The sequence below is a fragment of the Chinchilla lanigera genome, unplaced genomic scaffold (genome assembly GCF_000276665.1).
Source record: "Chinchilla lanigera isolate Chin_1 unplaced genomic scaffold, ChiLan1.0 scaffold00069, whole genome shotgun sequence".
NCBI lineage: Eukaryota > Metazoa > Chordata > Mammalia > Rodentia > Chinchillidae > Chinchilla > Chinchilla lanigera.
The window spans coordinates 3,238,103-3,249,893 of record NW_004955470.1 but is presented as its reverse complement, the minus strand read 5'-3'; positions in this window follow the sequence as shown (position 1 = coordinate 3,249,893).

The window sequence follows — 11,791 nt, the reverse complement described above, 5'->3', positions numbered from 1 at the left end:
ACCGTTACCTAGTTACTCCCGCCTTTGTCCGGTTATTTGGTTATTCCCGCCTTAGAACTTCTGCGTTTCTCCATGCAGTATATAAGCACGGCACTTCCCGCTAATAAAGGAGACTTGATCAGAGCACTGTCTTGTCTCCATTCTTCGTGTCTCTTGTCTCTTTATAATCCCCACTCCCCCTCTAGGGTTCACGTTGACTGTACCCACGGACTGGGTCAGGCTATCTCCTTTTCACCCAAATTAAAGGAAAGAGTGGATGCTGAGGCATAAAAGTGAAGATGGTGTTGGCTTACACTCTCTAAATCTTCTTTGCACCCTCCCATCTGCACAGGACACTGACCTGTGTAGATTCTCTTATGTGGGTGATCTTTCTCCCCAGTTTCCATTTGGGTTCTGGCAATGAAGAGCCTCAACCAGGAGTTGGGAGGAAGAGTGAAGTTGGGGTCTTATTCCCTGACCCCATTTCTATGCCCTCTCTAGCTGGCTGTGGCCCTCTCCTTTCAGGATTGACCTCATGGGTATAATAGGATCAGTGCAGGTATATAGAGCCCCACATTCAGAAGAGCCCCACATTTAGAAGGGGCCCAGGCTTGGGGTTAGTGCTTTGCAGTAGCCATCTTGACATTCTTAGTAATTCTTTTTTAATGTGCTTTTTATAAGGAAAGTCTAGTGGAACAATAGGTCATGTGTGGGGATGTGCAGCCAAGGCTTATGAGATATCCCATATTCTAAGGAAGAGGTCTTATCCACCTGCTCCCCATAAGGTGCCCTGGTCCCACCTAGCCTTCTCCTCTCCACCCCATGCACCAGCTGCTTCCATCTTGTATCCCTGGTGGGGTGAAGTGCACAGGGGTTGGGGAGGACCCCACACATTGGGATATGGTGGTCGCCATTTTTCCCCATGCTCCCAGCACCATGGCCACTTCCATGGGCAACTCTAGTGTGGTGAGCCTCTCCTGCACCTCATCCAGATGCCAGGTGCCTCCAAGTATGAAGGTTTCCATACTTAGGGGTGTCTTTTCTCCTATGTTGGTCGGAGTGGCAGCCTATGGGAATGTCTCCTGGCTGGGGCGAGACATGTCCATCCAGTGCAGTGGCTGGAGGGAGGAGAACCCAACAGCGGGCAGTAGAGGTTTGCTGAGGCTAAAGCGAGGGTCTGTAGATGCCTACGAAGATCTGCTCCAGCCCCACTGAGAGCATCTCCATGCTGGAGGGAGTGTGACATTAAGTAACAGATAAGAAACAACATGCCAGGGAGAGAGGAACAGGAAAAGAAGAGAAAAAGGGACAGAACCTCTTCTGAAGAAGAAAGAATTTTGTATTTGAACACCTTTCAAGTCACTATTTGCCTACTTTTTGGATGAAATTCTTTGCATTTTATTTGCCCTGATGGCGGCCGTGACTCCATACATTGTCCTGCCCTCTGCCAAAGCAGCTTCTTCTCGCTTTACTGACGGTGGTGTCAACTCTGCTTTGCTAGCCCTGGAGCTTATTTTATACCCTCTATGGCCCACTCACACATTTGTAAGTTATCTTTTAGTTAAGCTTTCCTCATATCTTCCAGATTGGAGTGCACTTTTTCCTGCCGGGGCCCAGAAAGAGGCATCTTTCCACCTCCATCCCCCAAAATCCAGTATTTCTCCTGCGCTTCATGTCAAGTTCAGCTGTTTCACTTGGAGCTGCGTGTCTGTTAATTTGACACACTTTTTCTGAGCACCTCAGACATACCCAAGAGACTGACAGGCAAGTGGCTGGAAGGGGGTAAGTCAGAGAAATGTGGACTGAGCGGGGCACTGTGTATGAAGGGTCCAAGAGGGAAAGTAGCATAAACCCCTAGATGGCTACAGCAAAACTGGGGTGCTCACAGGTTGTCCTGCTTCAGCAGACTGCGGACACTTTGGGAAAAAGCTTACGGGTAGGCAGAGGAAATTGCAGAAACCTCTCACTTGTGCATAAAATGTCTTTGTCTTTGGATGTCACATTAAAACAACCACGGCTCTTTCAGAAATGTGCTCTTTGTCCATTCATCTAACTACCGTAAGAATAAACCTGGGCCTGTGAAATATAATGGCTCTTCATTTTTTCCAGATTCTGTATTTGTGAGCTCACGGATTTTCCACAATGTATTTGTAACCCTCAAAACAGTGTCTGCAGTGCTTAATACTTGCAGCACTTTTGCACAGATTCACGGACACGCATAGCTCTGCAAAAAAAAAAAAAAAAAAAAAAAAAAGAGTTCTTGAGTGTGCGTGTTCCCAGCAGAAGTGGACCAAGGTGATACTCTACCTTCTTGTTTTAGCTCTCGTATAAATAAGTATCGTTTCCTCATCTATGGAGTGCCAATTTGGGGTTTGCTCTTTGTTGAGTTTGTTGTTTAAAATGGTCTTGAGCACAGTGCTGAAGCGCCGTCTTGCGTTTCTAAGGACAAGAACTCTGATGTGCTTACGGGAGAAAGCATATATTTTAGACAAGCTTTGTTTGGGCCTGAGTGGCAGTGTTTTCAATGTTAACAGAAACGGCAACACACATAAGACAGGGTTATGTGTCCATGGGAGATGGAGATACTGCACCCAGAGGCTCACAGGAGCCTCACCTGTTCTCCTCCAGAGGAAATGCTTCAGTTTTGACTCGTTCACGTTTAGTGGCTTTATGACAAGGATACCAAGAATCAACTGCACTCCAGCCTTTTGAGATTTTTTCTAAAAAAATCTACATTCTAGATTGAGTATTAGGCACAAGTGTACAACTAGATGGGAAGAATAAGTTCCAGTGTTCCATAGTGCAGTGGAGTGACCACCGTTTACAAGAATTTATTCTTTACTTTATAAAGAACTGGAAGAGAGAAATTTGAAGCTTCCTAACACAGGGAAGCAGTAAATATTCAGGAAAAAGGAAACATGATTTGTCCTGATATAATCACTATACATTGTATATGCATAGAAAAATACCACATTGTACCTGACAAATATGTACAATCATTGTGTCCATTAAAAATAAATAATCTGTGATTCTATGCCCAAAGTTTGTTTTTCTGCTCTTCTCTTTCTTTTTTTGTTGAGCTTGTGGGCTTTGAAAATAACAGGGGGTTTCATACTCCAATCACCACAAGCCCTGGAAACACTGATGATATAGATCAGTGGTTCTCCACCACAATTAGGCATCAGAATCACCTGTAGCCCTGTTGCAAAATATAATGCAGGGTAGCCAGTGCCAGGCCTACTAAGGTGATGTTTCCACAGATAGGATTTGTGCCCCATCCCCATTTTCTTGGTACTGGGAATTGAACTCAGGGGCTTTGCATTGAGCCACGGCTCCAATTTTTTTTAATTTTTTATTTTTAATTTTAAGACAGGCTGTCTTTAAGTCACTAAGTTCCCCAGGCTGGACTTGAACTTGCAATCTTTCTTCCTAGGTCTCTCACAGAGCTGGGATTACAGGAGTGCACATGCCTGCCTTGGACTGTCCCTGCCCTCTTTTTTTTTTTTTAAAGAGAAAAGAAAACAAAATAACAACAACCAAGACAAAAACAAAACAACATGGGTGTCACAACTGACTGTTGGCCAGCCAGAGCCGGGAAACACCAGTGCAGACTTCACTGACTATGTAGCCACATGTTTCTCTTGTTTTTATTTTTTGGTTTTTTTGGTTTTGGTTTTTCTCCGGTACCAGGACCCGAACTCACGACCTTGCGCTTGCCAGGCAGACGCTTTTGCCGCTGAGCTAAATCCCCAGCCCTGTGACATGTTTCTCTTGTTTCTTTCTGCTCTTTGTCTGTGTTCTCCTGGCAGCCTTGTTATTGTGTTACTGATTTACTGCACCTCTCTACTTCTCTTCAGCCCCAGACTCTTTCTCCAGGAACAGTAAGCTTCAGAACTGATGACTTAAGGTGAAACAAGAAGATAGTTCCTGTGCTCAAATTTGCCTCTGCATAGGAGGGAGAGAAGACTTAGGTCAGATCCTTTTTGCTATATATTATTAGGAGGACCTTGTGTGAATTGGATACCTGATGTGTGACCGTAGAAATACCAGGTGACAAAAAGAAGACTTTTTAAGGGAATATCTCAAATGAACTCTCAATGTTCCTACATTTGGAGAGTAAAATCAGGAAGAATTATAAATTTGAACTTTAAAAATTATGGGTAATTTAAAACATATGCAAAAGTAGAAAGAATGGTATGATGATAAATGCTCACATCCCCATCAGACAACTCCAGTATTTATCAGCTCAAGGCCAACCTCATTCTGCCTGTATGCCCCTTTGCCTCTTAGCATCCTGGATTAGTTTAATGTGAATTCAATAAATATTTTATTCTTAAGTACTTTGATGCTTATCTCTAAAAGATAATAATTCTTTTAAAAACCTAATAACACCACCATCACATCTAAAAATTTAAGAATTTCTTAATATTATCTAATTTCCAGAGAGTTCAAATTTCTCTAGCTCATAATTTGTTCCTTTTTTTTTTTTTTTTTTTTTTTTTTTACAATTTGTTCAAGAAACCTGGGGGTTTGCCCTAAGGAATTTTTCACAATCTGGATTTTATTAATTGATTCCTTTGGGTGTCATTTGACACATTCTTTGGTTCTTTGTAGTCCTCATAACTTGTTGGTAGGTCTAGAGATTTGTTCAGGTCCCAGTTTTCGGTAAGGATACGTCATAGGTGGTGCTATGTTCTTGTCTGGATGCAAAGGTAATAGCATTTTTCTTTGCAGTGATGGTAAGAGTCATGGTGTATTAATACTCTTCTCCTGGAACGAAATATCTGACGTGTACAACTTCACAGGGAAAAGCATTATTTTGGCTCCATGATTTCCAGTGTTGCAGTTCATGGTTGGCAGCTCCAAGGCAGAAATGGCATGGAGGAAGGGTGTGGTGGAGGAAAACTGCCCGAGCCATGGCATCCAGGAAGCAGAGAGAAAGGAAAACCACCAGAAGGAGAAGGGGCTGGGGTCAAGAACGTGCGCTTCCAGGCCACGCCCACAGTGACCTACTTCCTCCAACCAGGTGGCAGCTCCCAGCAGCACAGTCGGCTGTGAACTCATCTATGGACTTACCTGTTGATGAGGTCATTAGCGCCCCAGGATCTAATCCTCTTTCAAACGACCCATATCTGAACATACGAGGCTTTGGGGGAACTTTTTCAAGTATCTGGTTCTTTTTTTGAATTTCATAATCAAAGGTAAGATAATAACAATAGTTATTACACTGTGTATTATTATCTTCAAGGTAGAGTACAAGACAGAAACCAAAAAAATTCTTACAAAAAAAGAAACAAGCGGATAATAGCATAAATCTTTCTTTTCAATGAACTAAGATAAACTAGTAGTATAAATGAAGCAAATTACCATATATATTGAGATATTTTTAAAACAATGGAATTTGTAATTTGGTGAAGTCTTTCAACTTCTTCCCTCTTCCTATTTATCTTTCTTCTGTTTTGCACTCTATCTATAATCTATATCATCTATCTATCATCTATCATCTATCTATCTATCTATCTATCTTTCCATCTATCCATCCATCTATCCATCTGTCTCACAAACAAATATGTACACACTTGAGGAAAAGAAAAATAGTGTGATTTTTTTCAACAGGTGGTGTTATCCTTCTACGGGGGACCCTAGAAGATATTGTGTATTGCAGAAAACTTGCTACACTGCCAACCCTTAGAGAAGAAATTCAAAATGCACGTGCAGCAATCTCAATGGCTAAGATTACCCAAGTAGTAGTTCGTTGTACTAATACATGTATGGAAGCTACTGGCCACCCCGTTGAGCACCTCTTGTAATTGTAGAGGCCAAAGAACTACATCTCATGGTGTCTCAATAAATTTAGTATTTGTATAAACATTTTTTGGTAGACTCTCTTTCTATATATATATTCTTATATAAGAGAAAGCATGCAATATTTGAACTTGTGTGTCTGACATCTTACTAAACATGTTCTCAAGTTGCATCCATTTACCTATGAATGCTTCATTTATCTTTCTTTCTGGCAGAGTAGTACCCCATTGTGTATAAATATCACATTTTCTTTATCCATTCATCTGTTGATAGACATATGCACTGTTTCCAAGATCTAGCTATTATAAATTGTGCTGCTATAAACATGGGTATACATGTATTCCTGCAATATAATGCTGGGATTACAGGCATGCACCACCATGCCCGGCCAGTATACCAGTTTTCTAAATTCTGAAAGATTTGATAATGTGTGGTGAGTCCCTGTGATCCACAGATATACTTACCTCACGCCTTGCCTCCTGTTGTCTGTTCCCAAACTTGAAGAATAACATTCAGATTTCCTGGCAGTGTCACCCTTCTCAAAAACAAATCCAGTGCTATGATATGTTTGGACTGTTTTCCAAAAGTATCTGGAGCACAACAAATAGCTAGGGAGGTCTTCCTGCCTATCCTTGGTGTCTGCCCTGGCTCTCCTACTCAGAGTTCCATAAAATCCCCGGACCTGACCCAACCCTTACCACAATGGAAGGAGAAAGGGATGGAGGAGGCCTCTGGGTCGGGAGAAGAGGAAAAATGGGGTTGGACTCCCTACCCTGATATTATTGTGGGAAAAATCAAGTCAACAGTACCCAGGAGCTCAGGAGAAGAGAGGAAATTTATTGATGCTGTCAGACCCCAGAGGAGATAAGCTTTTAGCTGAAGGCTATAATGAGTATCTTGTGGTGAGCACAGCTATATGCAGCAAAGTTGTTTTTAGCATATTCACAGAAGTTTACATGTGGTGACAAGTCATATGATTTAGCTGAGTTCAGTGGCAGAGAACAGAATGAGCGCAGCTCTACTGAACAAAATGGCTGCAGTTGGGTCAGGATTTCTGCTTCAGGATCCCTGAAGGCATCCAGGGAGAATCCATGGGTGCCATTGTGCCCAGCGCCCCTCCCTACTCTGTAGTTACATTGTTTACATCATTAAAAACTCATAGACTTTACCATACTTAATGTTTCAGTCTGTTGGCAAGTTATATTCATGGGTGCAGAAATGGTCTCATGGCTGCTCATTCATTCAGGTTGGTTCCTGAGTCCTTCTGAGAAACTCCTGGTAGTCTCTGCCTCCTTGCTTTCTGATGTAACAAGATGTCTCCGGTTCATTTGTATATTTCTTTCCCCAGGACCTGGAACCAGCCTTTTCTCCAAGGAGTTCTGATTTCTTTCAATAACATAGGCTATTAAAAGACTATTTTGAGTGTTAGAAGGGCCCTTATTCCTCTTTACCCTAAAGATAATATTTTAAAAATGTTTGTAGTGTATTCTTCATTTTTTAATGAGGATATGTTTGTGTTACATAATAAATACATTCACCATGGGGAATCAGTTTTTAATATGATCCAGTATGTTTATGTATTCATACCTATTCTCCTTAGACAAATGGCCACATGCCATACACACTTTTTTCTACCTTCAGTTTTCACTTAACATACCCTGATCATCACTCCACAGCATATAGAGATATCTCCAGTTCCTTTTTATAACTGAACAGTACTCAGTTGTGCGAAGGTAACCTAGTTGATTCCTCTCTTCCGGGGAGAGGAAGGAGCATACTATAACTTGGTAGCAACTGTATTATTTCAAATTTAATGGAAATTTCCTTTTTTTTTTTTTTTTTAAAAAAAGCTTTTATTAACAGGCGTTAATTATATATCAATGGGACATCAGCCCCTTCTTAATGGACATTTGGGGTAGTTTTCCGTACAACTAGTAAGCGCAGTGAATTTGTAAGCAGAAATATTAGTACAAGTGTGTAGGGAAGAACTAACCTTACTCAAAGGATAATCTAGCCTCTGCCCTTAGCTACTAGGAAGTGACTGCTAGGTCCCTGGAATATCTTGCCAGATAGAAGTGTTTGTGTTTCTGTGGGGACTTTGGACCATGAAGTATTAGTTCTAAATTCCAGAGAAGTTAGAGAAAAGGAGTTAACCCAACCTAAGAGAGAGGCTGGAAATTAAAGGTCAGCCATGCGGGCAGTATGTCATCGAGACCCAGCGAAAACTCCGGGCGCCAGAATCTTGGGTAAACTTCCTGGGCTCCAGTCATCCCTATTCATTGTCACACATCACAGCTGGAAGGGAGTAATCTTATCCAGGACTCTGCTGGGATCGGAGGAGCAGAAGCTCTACATTTCACTGCTTCCTTTCACTGTGAAGAAACATAACCTGACACGGCAGCTTTCAGGGAGTTCTGTGAATCCTTCTAGAAAATTAGTGAATCTAGAGGTACTTTGAAGATACCTTCAAAATTGCAACTGGTAAACAAAACAAAGAGCCAGGCGTGGTGGTGCACACCTGTAATTCCAGTACTTGGGAGGCTGAGGCTGGAGGATTGCCATGGGTTCAAAGCCAGCTTGTGCTACACAATGAGTTTAAAACCAACCTGGACTACATATTGAGATTCTGTCTGAAAAAAAAAAAAAAAAAAAAAAGGGCAGGGTTGGGATGAAGAATGGCAGAGGGTGGTGCAGAATCTGCCTCCCTGAGAAGGGGGAGGTCTGAGCAAACAGGTTGTCTGGGGGAAGATAGCTCCACAAAACCCCATTGAATTCTAGAGGACAGTTAGCAAACAGTTAGGCAGCTTCTCAGCTAACAGGGATTTTCCTCATATTCTTGGTTGAAACTACCTAGCAGCTGCAGAGGGGAGTAGAGTGGAAATGGCCCTTTGCCGGGAGATCTGGGCTTGCCATCCCAGTGCCGCCAAAAGCCTTGTAACCTAGGGTGGGTTGATTCTCCTCTCTGAGCCTCTGTTTCCTTGGCTCTGAAGTAGTGATGGTAATCAGTTATTGGCTGAATTCTGGGCTCTCCAAAACTATCGAAGTCCTAATCCCCAGGATCCCAGAATATGACTGTATTAACAGGTAATAAAGGTAATAAACAACAGGTAATAAAGGTAATAAAGGTAAACTGGGGCCGCTGGGGTGGGCCATAATCCAATACTACTGCCCCTGTAAGAAGAAGAAACATGGGCACTGACACACACAGAGGGAAGACCATGTGAAGACAGGGAGAACACATTGTCTTCAAGCCAAAGAGAGAGCCTCTACCAGTGTCTGGATCCCCCTCTGCTGGAAGTAGTTCTTTCCTGTTTAAACTACCTGGCCCTTGGTACTTGGGTGTGGCAGCCCAGCTGACTAGTACAATAGCTAGAAGGTTGATATAGGATATGCTCTGTGACAAGTGGCCCCTAAAGGCTCTGTACAAAACTCTCTTTGTCACCATTAGCAGAAATGCCACCAGGCACAGACATGCTCAGGCAGTGTTCTGTGTTTTTATTTCTCTCATCACAAACAATATCTTTTCATGAAAAGATATTTGTCCTTTAATAAATTGTCCTTTAATTCTCTTCCCACATCCCTGTTAGTTTTACTATCTAAAACACAAGTAATCTAGTCATATCATTTAAAATGAAACCTTAGAGACACACACAAAATTAGAAGAAAAAAGTTCTCTCCCTTGGTGTTTTTATTTTTGCACCCTTGCAGGAAAATATTTTATGCATTTATCAGAGATGGAATATACGCATTCTTTTATAAGCCTCACAGGAGAGATCAAACTCCTCGCAGGCTGCCACCTCCCCACCCCCATTTAGGATTTTGCAAGATTTTCCGTCAGCCCTGAAGATCTCCTTGTACTGTATAACACCGCTGACACGCCTTTCTGTTCCTCATCTGCGGCCGTGTCATCTTCACCCCCGGCTGTTAGGAATACATGTTTTGGAAAATGTACATTCACAAGAGAAGGAGAAGGAAGAGGAAGAAGGAGCTCTTTTCCCTTAAGCGCACAGCTTCTTTCTAGTCAGGCTGAGCCAACCTAAGTGATGTATTTACCTGGGATAATTGTAGCCAAAGAAAGTACCCCACGAGGACTGGCCTAGATCAAGCTGGATCTTCCTTTGACAAACTGGGGTGAAGGCCTCACCGTGTCTGGGATGCCAGGGATGTGAATGTGGTTGGTCGGCTGGGTGTGCAGCAGGGCAGGCTATCCTCCCACTTGCACAGAGCTGCACACGTGCATAGTTAAGCATATGCAGACAAACTGAGCTCTGGAGAAGGCTGTTCACCGCAGTATGCACACAGAGGCGGTTATTTTTGATTAGTTACTCTCGCTCCTTACAATGAATGCATTAACATTTCATAAAACATAAGAAGCTAGGATAAAAGATATTGCCATAAAACAACCATTCTATAAACTACCCTTTAAGACGGAAACAGAATATTCATCTTTTGGCAAACACACATAGAGAGTTTCATGTAATCTACACACTAGTTGCAAAAAGTAATTATTTTAGATTTGTAGACACAGATCTTTGGCTCGCTGGTGTGAATTTGGCTTTACCGTTTCAGTTGCTACATGCTTGCTCTGTGCCAGCACCCAGGATTGAAAGATGTAGCTTTCCTACCTTTTTTCTTCAAGAAGTGCTTGTGACCTAGTGGGGCAGAACAGTACCTCAAGTGGATGAACCCAACCCCGTGATGGTTTTCATGAAGAGTGTGGGGATCAGAGAGAAGAAGTGATCCACTGCTAAGCGGGCAGAGGTTACACTTCATTTTCACTGAAGGACAGCCTCATGGCTAGAGCTCTATTTTGGTGTTGAAATGCAGGCCAGTGATCTGCATTAAGCTTCTATTGATGCATAACAGATTAAGGCGATTAAAATAGCATCCACTTAGGATCTCACTGTCCAAATGCCAACAGCCCACAAGGCGGGGTTGGATTCTCTGCTCAGGGTCTCACAAAGCTGCAATAAAGGTGTCAGCGGCTTCCTGTTCCTTCCTGGAGCTCTGGGAAGAAGACTGCTTTCGAGCTCATTCAGGTTGTGGCAGAATTTAGCTCCTTGCAGTCTCCAGAATCACCGAGGCAGCAGCTTAGGAAGCAGGCACACAGAGTCCCACGTGGACTCGGTCCTTCTCACCTCCCCTCTGCCTCCCTCCGTTGGTTTCAAGCACTCTTGTGATCCAGGGGGCCAATCTAGATAACCCAGAATGACCTATTTTAAGGTCATGAAATGAGTGGACTGAATTACATCTGCAAAGTCTCATTTTCTTGCAAAGTAATAGATTCATAGTCCCAGGGTTTAGGAATAGAATGTTTTGGGGAACCTCCTCCAGCCACAGTCTTTGCACCCCACCTCGCCTGCCTTCCGTGCCTAGTATGGAGTTCTGATGAACCACCAGGAGGAAAAGTTATGCTCCCTGCCAGGAGGCAGGTCAGTCGCAGCCCCTGCAGATAGCTCCTTCCTGCGGGCAAAGTCAGCGAATTTAGTTAGAGCAGAACCTCGGATTGCTTGCCCTTGCCAGCAAGGGAAAAGCAAGAATTGGCTTGCAAGTACTTATCAGTACATTCTAATTCATGACCAATAGTTTGAAAAGATTTGGAACAGGCTCATGAAAATTTGTTTTCTTTTCAAAATTGAGCAGTTCTGGCAAACCTGAGTTCGAGGGCAAGCTGGAACCGGGGGTGCCCCAGGAGAAGCCTGGGGAGTGGGCTCCCGCTTCCTGTTGGCTTCCCCCGCCCTCCTGGGTGGAAGCAGGGTCCACACTCGGTTCTCACGCCCACTCCACTAGGATAGAAGGGAACCAGTATTTAAAGACGCCCGCCCTAGGCAGCCCCTTTAACTCTCCTGCCAAGCTCCGGGGAAGGTGCTTTGGCGTTGTACTGACCGCGACACACTCCGTGCTCACTCAGGACGCACTGCCCTAGGCCGGCGGGGCTCCGCGCAGCCTGCGGCCCGCCCAGCTCTGCCCCGAGGCCCCGCGCGTCCCGCCCCGGGTAGGGGCCGAG